The sequence below is a fragment of the Micropterus dolomieu genome, linkage group LG14 (assembly GCF_021292245.1).
Source record: "Micropterus dolomieu isolate WLL.071019.BEF.003 ecotype Adirondacks linkage group LG14, ASM2129224v1, whole genome shotgun sequence".
NCBI lineage: Eukaryota > Metazoa > Chordata > Actinopteri > Centrarchiformes > Centrarchidae > Micropterus > Micropterus dolomieu.
Window position 1 is genome coordinate 6,346,784 of NC_060163.1, and position 12,096 is coordinate 6,358,879.

Below are 12,096 nucleotides of genomic sequence, written 5' to 3' on the forward strand. Positions count from 1 at the left end.
GTATGAAAAGACGGCTCTCCCACTCAGAGTCGCAGCTCCCACCGATGCCCACCACCTTCCCGCCAACAGAAAGCAGGGCCCTGTACCACGAAGCGAGTTCAACATACCCAGGATATCTTTTAGTTATCTGATACCAGATAACCTAATAAATAGCCTACGTTCATATTAAAATTTAGTATTTCAATATCCCTACCAAACTGCACATAATATTCAGCCTCACATAAGAAAAATTATACACATTTATTTTAACGGCTGTGACATATGCTTACAATAGCCTAAGGCTTTTGATCAGTCGCTGTAGGATGATTTCGCTATGGCCTACAAGAGTTTCTCCACATCACCACAGCAAACATAAAAGCAGCCTATAAAACAGTCTGTGGGATCTCCTACAGATAGTGGCCCCTGGTTTTCCTATATTCATCAGCCATGGATCCAATTATTCCCCTCATGCCTTCTTCCCTTCACCCCGTCATCCATCACATCTCAACCCTTACCCCTTCATCCCTCGACCCTCTCCCCCATCCCCCACATCCCTCAGTCCTCCCTATGGACCCTGCACTTTCAAGTAGTAAATAATGACATTCATTCAAAATACTAAATATTTACTATATGTATTTGTGTCATCTGAGAAAATTAGGTCTCATGGCATTGTTTTCCAGAATAGGTGTATTTGAAGTGTTTTGTTGGGTTTTACATACGGTGGTATTCATTGAAACCTGCTCTGCTTGGGAGTTGTTGCTTTAAATGAAACACATGTATTTATAAGGCATGTTTAAGAATATAAAATCCCATCCACGTTCCACCACCTTTCATCTATAGTGTGCCATCTGGGAGTAGCTCGCCAAACTGCATGAGGACTTTTTCATATTTGTAGATAGATTCGGAAAAAGATTTTGGGTGTGGGTACACACTGAGACGGAGACTTTGGGTGTTGACAGATGGAAGGAAAACAAGGAGGATCTTGCAGATATGCGAAGCTATGGACAACAAACTAGGAGAAGACAGCCAGGAGAGGCAGAGAGGAGATGAAGGGAGGCGAGAAACAAAGGTAATACTGAAGGCCAGGAGCGTGAGTGACAGCTAGGAGCATCTGCAAGGTAACACGCGTGTGTCTTTCATGGTGTCATTCTCTCAAAGGGAAAGATCTGAACATGAAATCCAGCTGGGGAGAATGTGACAGCAGTGGGAACACAGAAACTCTTGAATGGCATCCAAGACTCTTGACAAACACTGTTTTCAAGTTATTTCAATTTGTGTAATAGCTGCCACAATATGCGCTGGATGCAATACTCAATTACCAGCATAACAGTGAGACGAGAGTCATATAGAAAATATCTCTCTGAAGCTCTCATAATCGCACTGTGAAAAGATGATTAAATGCTGTTCTATAGTGCCGTTTACAAGAGAAACCTCATGTCATGATTGAAGAGAAGTAATCGAGCGGGTATGCAGCGAGTTAAGTAAACAGTGCGAGTCATTGGCTGTGACGATTTGTTGCCACTTGCCCTTTGGTAGAACACCCGTTTAACATAATAACCTTGAACTCACAAAGAGAGCGTGATACATTCACAGAAGTGTGGAGGTTCACACACACAGACCGACCGCACTCTCTGCCTACAATAAGCAACTCTATGCTCATCTTTCTCTCTCTAGTAAGAGCAGCCCATACACACTTTTCCTGACTGTACACCCACACACACACACACACACACACACACACACACACACACACACACACAGAGCACACACTAAGCAGCAGCTTCTTCAAGCGATCATCTCAAAGTGTACTGTGCTGAGCTGTTAGGATGCTGCTTAGCTGTTCCTGAGTTAGTTGACAACAGCTGGGATTAGTGTCCGCTGCAGGCCGAGGCACACTGACTGGTGTCACACGCTGCGATCCGGAGTGGCGATGAGAATTTAATGCTTACAATTCCCCGTGCTGATATTTACATCTCCGACAGCAGCACCCATGGGGAACAGCACAGAACCCTTGCCACACGTGTTCTCATTTATCGCACAAAGGAGCAGGATTTGAATTTGACAGTCTTCTGACTCTTCTAAATAAAAAGTTTCAGTGTCAGCAATGATCACGGAAGTAAGTCGATTGAGGTGTTTTTCTCTGTGATCCATAATCATTGTTAAATTGTAAATTCAGAAAATTAATGTATGATTGCAATGGAAAGAGAATTCTAAATTTAGAAGACTGTGTTGGAAGCCAAATACAAATAATGTCAAATCAAATATTCTAAGTCCATTGCACTTAACAATGTTTAAAACTTAAGATGTCCTAAACACTTTATACTGTTTACTTTTAGTACCATATTATGCGTCTTATCTGGAGGTATGGGGGAAAACATATAAAACAACATCAAAATTTCTAGCACGGAAAACAAATGTGACCTGAAACAGTAAAATCAAAATTAAAAGTTTAAGAAAGTCAGTCAAATCCGAATGCATCCAAATGTTGTTTAAGAAGGAAGAAAGCCAAAATGACTTAAGAGATTTGTACATGTTTCAGACACAAGGGGTAAGGACTACTGAAAAAAAGGGTAAAAGGGATAAATTTATGAACAGTTTAGTAAGAAGGAATTCATGCTGCAGCACACTCAGTAAGTTACAAGTTTTAAAGTTTCCCTGTAGATTTTCCTTGTGTGGAAAGTTATGTTTACACTTAGTATTTCACACTATAACACACTGCAAGTATCCTTGTGGCCAACAAATGTGATGATTGCATTCTCTTCTCCCGCAACATTTGTAAGGGAACCTGCATTATTTACATCCATGTGTACATCTGCAAGTTACTGCATGCCCTGTAAGTATATGTGTACTACATGGTAGCAATACTTTTTGGTCTGTAGAAAATCTGTCATTTATATTGTTTTTTTTTTTTGTTGGGATTAATTGCCTGTCGTTTCTAATTTTAATACATATCAATTTTAACTATGGCTATTAGACATACGAAACAGGCCAGCTAAAGATGGCAGCAAGGAAGCAATATAGCCTAAGGTATAAGGGCATAAAATATGGTGGTTATGACAAGATTGACAATTATTTTAATGGAGGTATAAATCAAGGTGCCAAACACTACATTAACTGCACAAGAGCCATATATAAGGACAACTCTTCATTTAGTGACGGAGGCAAAAATGAAAATCATGAAAAGAACCTCTGTTTATTGCCCAGATAAGAGAATCAATCCTCTGGGCCTCTCCCGACCTGAATAGCGTGCTCATTCCAAGTGATCGACATTTCATATTCAATAACAATCATCTCCTCCTCCGCCTGCGTGCCCTCTCCAACCTCGCTGTGGGCGGCAACTCCATTCCAACATGGCTGGCAGGCGGGTGGCTGTGTGTAATCGGGGAGCCATCTGTTAGCAGGCAGATTAGGTCTGCTTCCTCTGCTCTCCTGTCCAGGTTCAGCTCCGGCCTAGCCAGCTTTGTAATCTGTGTACTGTGAACTAATGGGCTTTCTGAGTTGAGGGCCAGTGTACACCTGCGTCTCTTCTCATTTTGCCCCCGAGTGGATGGTAACTAGCTGCATGTCAGCGACTCCAGACGGAGATGAGAAGACGTCCCTGAAATGGAAATGTGCCTCTCCATAAGCGAGTCATGTGACCCGGAGAGATAGTAGCCTACATGCAGAGAAATGAAAACTGATGGAGAGAAAAGAGACCAGAGAACCCATCTGAACTGTTTACCTGCTGTTTTATTTGCCCGAATGAGTTTACTTGTTTTTCTGTACCCCAATTAATATACTGAACAAAATTATAACTGCAACACTTTTGTTTTTGCCCCCATTCATCATGAGCTGAACTCAAAGATCTAAGACTTTCTCTACGTACACAAAAGGCCTAAAGGTAAAGGTACATTTGCGAGTGGCCTTTTATTGTGGCCAGCCTAAGGCACAACCGTGCAATCCCCATGCTGTCTGATCAGCATCTTGATATGCTACACCTGTGAGGTGGATGGATTATCTTGGCAAAGAAGAAGTGCTCACTAACATAGATTTGTGAACAATATTTGAGAGAAATAGGCCTTAAGTCTTCAGCTCATGATGAATGGGGGCAAAACTAAAAGTCTTTCCCGATGATGTGCATTTAGTTTTTATCTGGAAACAAGAAAAGTTTTTTTTGCAGAATAAAACTATGCCTTTAATGCCTTTTCATTTTTGTCATTTTCTACTTCGCTGAGCACCTGTGGCTCCATATCAGAGATCCAGAGGATCTGTTAATGACAATCTATTTTAATCATTCTGCGTTAATAATTAATATTACATTTTGATACCATAATTGGTATTTGATACCATGAATAATAAAACATTAATTCAATTTAACTAAGCCAGCCTGTCAGGCTGAAACGGTCACAAAGTGCAACAATAAAAAAGTTTTCCACCAAAGTAGTACCCAATGTTTAGTTTGTGTACTGTAACATGTACTTAATTCTTCAAGTGAAATTAGTTTTTAATCTCTTCCAACGATGTATCTTTATTGGTTTATCTTTGGACAAGCCACTTGTGGAGATGTCAAATGAAACACATTGCTTTCACTCAATTTCATTTAGTGTTATGGGAAGCAAGAGTTCTTAGCTACAATAAAGATTGCTGGGTACAACATGCTTGGCATCGTTTCAAACTAACCCTATTATTGTTCTTTCGGTAGACCATGACCAATTCTGCTCATCACAACACTTGTGGACTAATTGTACTCATGCTGAGCTGTGACATTTTATTGCTGTTATTGTTTTTAAGTATAGTTTTTATCTGTTGTCTGTTTTTATTGTTTTTGGCATATTCTGTTTTAGAAGGGTTTTATTCGGCTATTTATTATGCTTTTTATCTTATGCTGTTCTCTGTATCTGTACAGCACTTTGGGGCAGTAGTGACTGTTTGTAAACTTGTTATACATACATGTTATAAATAAACTTTGACCTTGACCTTGACCATGTGTAATTACTAATATAATGACAACAAATTAAGTGTATTATCAGTGGAAATTTGTTGAACAAAATCTAAATTACAATACCATCTGTAACAATGCAGGAAACACATAAATTGCTCCAGTATCTTAACCCTGTCTGTGATGGTTTTCTTCTTTATCTTTTCTTTATCTCTTTATCGTTTTGCTACTTTTCTCCACAACTCAAGTCCCTGTAGCCACTAGGACTTGGAAAGGGACACGGCTGACCATATCTGGGATTCTGAGAGCGTTTCAGTCTGTGCATGCATGAAGAGATGGACAATTGTTGGTTGCGTAAAGAGTACACTTGCTTGATAAATATCAATTTTCTTGTTTGTACGGACATATTTAGAACTTGTTCTATGCATGCTTGGATATACAAGGCAAATAAAGTAATTTTAAACTTCCCTGAAAATACAGATTTTTGTTTCCACAACATCCCACTTGGATTGAATCATTCTCTCAACAACCCCCAAAAAACACCCCTCCACAGCTTTACAGATCTAGACAAAAGCAACACTTAACACAGCTTAAAGTCAAATCTCTGACAAATCACAGCTGTGTTGAGGAGATGGTTGCCTACCTGTCTTCAGGCTACCTGGGAATACTGTACAACAGCACGACTCCAAGTGATCAAAGAACTGAATTTCAAGCTTTAAGAGACTGCAGCAGCTTAAACCCTTGAACTGAAAATGAATTTGTACTAAAACTACGAGTAAAACAGAGTCTCTTCTCTTTTCATGCAACAAAATATTGCTTGCATGACAACAGCTGTGGGGGGTTTTCATGTCATATGGAGATTCTCCTATAAAGATCTTTTGTTTATAGCAGCAAGCAGACTGACAGTGAAGAGCAGGGATTACTCTGTGACATTCTTTGCTTCTGGGAAACAACTTCCTCCTCTGAACTCCTTCTAACCTTATCAGTCTTTTATTGCTTCAGCTCCACTCACAAACAAGGAGCCCCTGGATTAAACGCATCCCCTGACTCCTCTGGGCTCTCCCTCATCGTGCTCACATCACAGTACAACAGAAGCAGACAAGGGGTGACTTGTGGCCCTTGTGAAGAATAGCAGCCAGGACATTTTTGCCAGCTCTTTAATTACAGTAATGAGGCTCTGTAGATAATGTGCTATAGGAGGACGAGGGCATGAGCACACAGGGAGCTGCGAGGTTGATGATGATGCTGTGTTGTTGTTGCCTTTGGGGCTTATCTGGACAGAAGTACAAGGCAGTGTGTATGAACCAGGCGCTATTCAAACTCCAGGTCTAACAAAGCGTGGATGAAACACTCGCGAATAAAACAGCTTGCATGTGCATGCGTTGCAGGTCTGAGTGTGAGGGAAGTGTGTGTGAAGACTGCTTGTGTGTGTGTGTGTGTGTGTGTGTGTGTGTGTGTGTGTGAGTGTGTGCGCCAATTGGATATTGCTTTGGGGAAAAGGGCACATGTAGCTAAACAACAAAGAAGCGTGCAAAGGCTATTCTGGGCTTGGCCTCGTTAAAACAGAGATGTGTCTGAGTGTGTTTATGTGTGTGTGTGTGTGTGTGTAAGGGTTTGTGCCCTGCGATAATCACCTGTTGACTGCTGCCTCTGGCTTATCAGTTGACACTGCCTCGCTCAAATGTGAAAGGTTCATCAACACTCATCAACTCTGAGGGGGTACGCATGTTGATCTTTTATCCTGTTGTTCATTTGCAACGGGCCACCACTGCCTTCCTCCTGTCCACATGTTTTGTTTTTTACAAAGTAATTTATTAAGAAATGTCTCAGTGCCCAGTGGGAAAAGCAAAAGAGAAAGCCAATAAAGCCAATGTGTTATTATAATTAATTTTAATTATCCTGGTAAGCTCGCAGTCAGCACTGGGCCAAATACACAACAATAATGGGTCTTGGGTCGGGTTTGGCAATTGGGTACACACAAGAGACTGATTTAAAAAGATTGGTAAACCAAAGCAGCCATGGATGAGATATTCGACTTTTAGTCCATAGTATGGGTCAAGCTTTAAAATTCCTACATTTCCCATAATGCAGTATAACCTTTTCATTAGACCCTCGCAGCCTGTCAAATCCACATTTGGTAATGCTGGCTATAAACGTATAGTATCTAAGCCCAAACTGAGAAAGCAAAACATCATCAGGGAATATTTTCTCAGATGTCGACATCATACAGACATCATACAATTGTTTTCACAAGCTGAACGGTACATCCCATGTCTACTAAATAGAACTTTGCGTGTCAAATCGGTCCAGTTCCTCTTTTATTTAAGCAGGTCTTGGCAGTTAGGAACTGGTGATAACCAGGGTGGGAAAACAATCCTAGTCAGCAGGCAAAATAATGAATTGCAAATTCAGACTGCGGCTGGCTGGTATTGCCACTAAACCAGGCACTGTGGCGGGTAAGCAGTCATCCTGAGGTCCTTGTCTATTCCAAAAATATGTTTCTTTGTAAAAAAAATAATAATAATACAGCAGTGTCTGCTGGATAGTGAAAAAAAGGTGTCACTTTAGCCTTAGGACAAAAACAAGTTTTCCTTCTCTGTGGATAACAATGGCACCTTTACTCCTACAAACAGAAAAATTATATTTCAGCCTTCTAACATCAGTATTCTAGGTTTCAGTGCCCGGAGGCCTGAAACAAAAACCCATTAAAGCAGCTCTTCTCTTGTGCATACTATAGCAGTTGAATCAAGGTCACAACAATTGCATTTGCTGACAATACATTCTAAATGTTAAGTATGCAGTTATTTAATACTTAGCCGAAGCACACTTTGCTTCACAGTTTGGGTTTCTCAATAATTTTGCAAATCTAGATTTAGAATGTGTCTTTCTTTTTTGCCCTTTGCGTGTACTAGACATGTTCATACCCATGCAAACTCATTACACAACCTCGCCATAGCACCATATCTGTTTCCATGCCATGAGCAGCGAGTCCAATAAATGATTCTTTCCTTCCAGAGAGGGGGATCCTCTTCTGTCACTCAGGAAAACATACTGTATTCTGGACACACAAGTGACCAGCCGCTCTCTTTGAATATTAAGACCCGCAGAGAGGTATGTCACAAGTTGTCATGTCCGCCTTGATGTAGCCAATGACAGGCCTGGTACAAGGTCCCTGCGGACGTGAGCATAATAGCCAATCAGATGGCAGACGGTGGGTGGTGATGTGATGGTGACACAGCCTGGGATTTTTGGTTTTTGTTGGCAGCCGGTGGATGAAGCCTGCGAAATGTATCTGTCACTTCCACTGGCAGGACTGCCATGTTAGCGCATCAATCAATGCCAGAGGCCAGGACGTGGACACCAGCCCAGGAACATTGTGTTCATTAATACAAGTCTGAGGGTGTGTGTGTGTGTGTGTGTGTGTGTGTGTGTGTGTTTTAAGATGAGCTCCAGCCTTCTGTTCCAAGACAGACTCAAGGTAAGAGGTAACAGTGTGGTAGAAAAGACCAATGTTGGGCTGTAGACAGCGCAGACATCTGCTGATCCAGGTTCTGATGGCTTACATTTCAGGCTGCAGTGGAGTAGGGATGAAACAGTTTCATGATAAACCACGGTAAGATTCTAGATGCTTAGCATTACTGTTTCAAATTTGAATTATTGTTTAAACAGTGTTGGATTACCGCACTTTGAATCGTTCACTGTAAATACTATCCAGCATCAACCAAGTTAGCAACGGTCTCCCAGGTGCAGGCGCACAGCCGCAGCCGCAGCATGGGTCTATTTTGGGTCAATGAAAACATGGCGGAAGGCAGTGACAGCCTAGACCCCAGAGGACTACATCTAAAGTGTAGTCGTATTTTGGTTTATTTAGCTGTGCTAAATGCTAGGCGTGCTTGGCTAACATGCAAAACATCAGCCTTTTATTACGCTTTTAGTCTTGTTACACTCGAGGTTCGAGGCATGGCACGGGACAGTTTTTTAAAGTCGGTCTTAAAACAATACTCACATTCCCCTTTGTGCAGTACATTTAAAGAATCATCGGTCGCTGTAATCATTCCAACTGTCCACATTGGCTGTGAAATGACAACACATTCTCATCCCAAGGCGTCAAATACCAACACTTTGAGAAAGCCTGACAAAGCGTCAGTATTTGGTACACAAGGTACCCTTCGGTGTCCTTATGAAACACCTATGTGGTTAACGTTGCCAAATGGTTGCAGTTTGGTTAGGTTTAGGAAAAGGGTTAGGATTAGGAATAAGACCGATGACCGTGTAAATGAACATGACTCAGTGCTGCTGCACTGAGACAACTGTTTATCCTGCCCCATCTATGTCATCCCCATTCACAATACCTGTCAAACTTTGAAAGGGCAAGCTGTAGCTTTTCACCTTTTCCCACCCTGTTTTTTACCATCCCAACAACTGCTTAATAATGGAACTGTAAAAAACACCTTAGTCGGTGCCATAAATCCAGTGCAACATGCAGGAAATTAATTCACAGCATCCAATAACTAAAGCACCCATGTATTCAAATTCAGCGATGTGTGCCTCAAAATAGCCTGAACTCCACAATAAACATCTCCACCCAGAGTCATGATGAATGCTGCAAGCTTCTCTGTAGGACTTCATTAGGCTGAAGGCATGAATGCGTGGGGGGCGGGGGCAGAAGACAGATATCAACCACAGCAAATGCTTGCCCCCCCCCACCCCCCCCTTTTCACCGCAGGGCCTGAACCAGACCAAATCATCCACACATTAATGCCACTATTAGTCCTGTGATTAGGATGAGGAATGGCTGTATGCCTAATGAGCAGGCCTGTGTGCATGACTGTGTGCTCTCTGAGTTTGTGTGTGTGTGTGTGTGTGTGTGTGGCCTAATGAGGAGCAGTGGACCTCTACGTTGGCTTTGAGTGACAAGAAGGTGAGATCACAGAATAGGTGTGGGAGTGTCATCGACACAGAGATGGGAGGGGGTTGATGTCCAATTCATGCACCCACATGGGGGTAAACACCTGCATGTACACACACACACACACACACACACACACACACACACACACGTCCAGAGGATCATCGCTCAGTTTGCATGCAATCTCATCTGAGCAATTGAGGAGCTAATGACATAATTAGGGTCTGTATTTAAATGAAAGCATTGCAGGGGGCAGAATCAAGGTAAGAATGAATGCACAGAGAGGACCGCTGGGTGAGTATAAAAATGCTTATGATTTATTTAAACATTAATGCGTGCACTGGAAATTCAATCTGTGCTGATTAAACTCTAATGGAGACTGATGGAAGAAACGGGGTGGGGAGTATGGAAGTTTTTTGGGGGGTTAGGATAATATGTGTGTGTATAAGAGAAAGGGAGGGGGAGGATGACAGATGAAGGAAGCAACCCAGGGATTTGTGTGTTTGCATCACGATATACAAGTGTAATAGTCTGTGTGTGTATTTGTGCGAGTGTGGCTATGAACTACAGTCCTTTAATAAAAGGCACTGAGTTGGAAAATTGCATATAAATCTGTGTGAGTCCAAAGCTGACTGGCTTGGGGGAAGCAAAAACACAGAGAGACAGTCAAGGCAGAATGCTAAGTGTGGATCGGCTTGTCCCTGACCTACATTCCACTGCTGTGTAGGAATTCACTCCACCTGCATGATCACTAATTACAGCAAGTACAAGGAGAGGAGAGGAAGTCCCAGTTTATTAGGATATGGTAAAATTAGACAGCTAATAGATTTTGCTGCCAAGTCCGAAAAATCCTAAGAAGCAAGACATTCCATGTTAATTGCGATAAGTTCCTAAATGTCAGATAAGTCTTTTCAATCAAACACAAACTCAGTACACTTGAGTTCAAACTATCAGTTTGAAGTAAAGTGCACATTAAAAAAAAGGGACACGTCACTTTTTACTGCCACCTGTTATTGTGTTGGTTTGCCAGTAGCACAAGATCTGTTTGGCTAATAAACTGAGGCAAGGATCTTCTTGATCTGGGAACAAAGTGTACAGACAGAGAAGAGACTCAAATGTCAAACACTGAGCATCTGACAAAGGGATTTGTTTTTCATGATGTGTCTTAAAGGTGCACACTCTTAAGCATTAAGCCTGGCTTAAAGTTTCAGGGAATAGATTAACTGAGTGGAGCCCTTTCGCCTTAGTGAAGAACTACATTTGTCATAAGTCATGAGATTGTGTACTTTTGTGACTGTAGTTGAGGTGAGTTGATACCACTTTCATGGCGGAATGTAAATATAAAGCTACAGTGTAATACCCCAAATATCAAACTATTGCTTTAAGGTCAGAGGCTTTGCAGCAGCTGCAGTAAGAGCACATATGTTTAGTGTTTCTGTATCAAGCCCCAAAAGGTCCTTTTTTTATTGCAGAATTTGAGAACGACATTTGCTGTTAGCATTAGCTATAACATTCAATGATCACTAACTGACAGTGGCGACTTATTGTCATGGTAATAACATCACGTCTTGTGTTTTGGCTGGAGAAAATGCATATACAGAAACTGACAACAGCCACACACACACACACACACAGGCGGCTCTGTGTAGTCTCGTAGTCTGCGACAGATGTACACATTAAACCACTAATAATTATGTGCTTACTTTTCCATCACACTACCAATGCTCAAACACCAGAACATATATACTTACATTATGTAATCAGTAGTCTGCTCCGCATTAAAATGCATTTCAGTCCAAAGCCATGATATAGTGGTGAAACTCCTGTCTGGAATGACTATGTATGTATTTGTACTATCCCGTAGTCCATTTTGGTGATTAAGACAAAGCAGTGTTCAAAAGTTAAGTCTGCTTATTTAGATGCCAAGTGCTAGAAGATGTGCCACAACAAGATCATCCGTTTTATAAACCCCAAACTTGCACTGACTGGGGCAGAGTGCCACTGCAGGGGGTGCAAAGATGTTGAGCAGACCTACAGTTGCATTAATGTGATTCATGTGGTGGCATAAACAAAATAAAGGGCTCGGAAGCAAGCAAGGCTGTTATACTAACCTGAATCTGTTTTATTTAAATACCGTGCTGTTAATGATTGCTAAAAATGAAATCCACTTTTGCTGGAGTCGGGGAACTCGAATGTTTTTCGGCTTCTAAAGGGGGGCGTTGCAGAAAAAGTTTGAGAACCACCTCTTTACTTCAAAGAAGTGTTTTTGTCTCCGGAGGAGGTCAAACTT

General features: G+C 41.6%; 1 protein-coding gene across 1 annotated transcript in view; it reads right to left on the bottom strand.

The window, feature by feature from the left end:
• Positions 1-12,096, bottom strand: part of cacna1g (calcium channel, voltage-dependent, T type, alpha 1G subunit) — a 181,539-nt gene that overhangs the window by 130,877 nt on the left and 38,566 nt on the right. The window lies entirely within an intron of this gene.